This window comes from Bison bison, unplaced genomic scaffold (assembly GCF_000754665.1).
Source record: "Bison bison bison isolate TAMUID 2011002044 unplaced genomic scaffold, Bison_UMD1.0 scf7180017864089, whole genome shotgun sequence".
Lineage (NCBI taxonomy): Eukaryota > Metazoa > Chordata > Mammalia > Artiodactyla > Bovidae > Bison > Bison bison.
In genome coordinates this window covers 1,068,010-1,069,057 of record NW_011494661.1, presented here as the reverse complement: position 1 = coordinate 1,069,057, position 1,048 = coordinate 1,068,010, and the positions used below count along the sequence as shown (strand labels likewise).

Below are 1,048 nucleotides of genomic sequence, written 5' to 3'. Positions count from 1 at the left end.
GGCTGGCCGGGGGCGTGGCGTCCGTCCGGGTGGGGCCCACCCGGGACGGGAGCAGGGCCTTAAGCTGAGGCCTCCGGCACCGCTGAAGGAAGATCCACGCTGTCGGGGGCAGGGCTCAAGAGGGGGAGGAGTCCCCGGGTGGTTGGCGCCTTCTTGACTCCGCCCTTAGCCCCGCCCCACTGCGGCGTTTAAGGGTCTCTAAGCAGGTGGCTACGCTAGGTCCAAAGCTAGGGGAGTGTTCAGGCGGGGGCCATCTAGGCTGCGCCGACGTTGCCCCTCCTCACTTGGGGTCCCGAAAGGGCCTGCTTCTAGGTCCCGTATTACCAAGATTGAGTTGTGGGGGAGGTCCCGCCTCCCCAGCCCGGTAGCAGGGAGGGGCAAGCCTCAGAGATTTGTTAGGGGCCCGTGGTTTCACAGCGGGTGTGTTTGAACCTGAACGGCCGGAAATGGTTACCAACTCCCTTCGGCCCGGCTTGTGGGGGACCCCAACCGCTTGCGGCTACCCCTCCCATGTGCTTCTCTGGAGCCAGGCCTCCGGGCTCCAGTTTTCTAGCTGCAAGAACCCACCGTCGCTTGCAGCCGCCCCTTTTCATCCGGCCCCATGGGGAGCCAGGCTTCCGGAGCCCCAGTCCCTCCGGTGCGAACGGGAGCTCCCCCCAACATCCCCAGACCCCGAGGCCCCTTCTCCCGATCGCCGCGTTTTCATTCTTCCCCACAAACCCCTCTCTCTCAAATGCTCCCACCTTGTCCTAGCCCCTCCCCCAGGCTATCACAACGACCCGCTACGCCCACGCCCCCATCTCTGCCAGGTCCCCCGCTGCCCGCAGGAAGACGCCCGGCCCCGGGCCGGGTGAGCCCCGTGGGAACGGTTTGTCTCGAAAACAGGAACCCGGGCCGGGGTCTGGGCGGGGCGCCCCTTCCCCACCGCAGTCCGCTTCCTGCCCCTCCCGGCTTCCTCTGCCCGACACCAGGCAGGGCGGGGGACAGGGGGTGTCTGGGGTGGGGAGCGAGGACCCTTGGGTTAGTTTCCCCCTCCGCGTCCCGCGCG

The 1,048-nt window shown here is 67.7% G+C and overlaps 1 protein-coding gene across 1 annotated transcript in view; it reads left to right on the top strand.

Moving 5' to 3' along the window:
• Positions 1-833: 833 nt before the first annotated feature.
• Positions 834-1,048, top strand: part of RASGRP2 (RAS guanyl releasing protein 2 (calcium and DAG-regulated)) — a 15,375-nt gene continuing 15,160 nt past the window's right edge. Inside the window, exon 1 of the mRNA XM_010838004.1 lies at positions 834-868. The gene's annotated coding sequence lies outside the window, so the exon portion shown is untranslated. The remainder of the gene's footprint in view (positions 869-1,048) is intronic.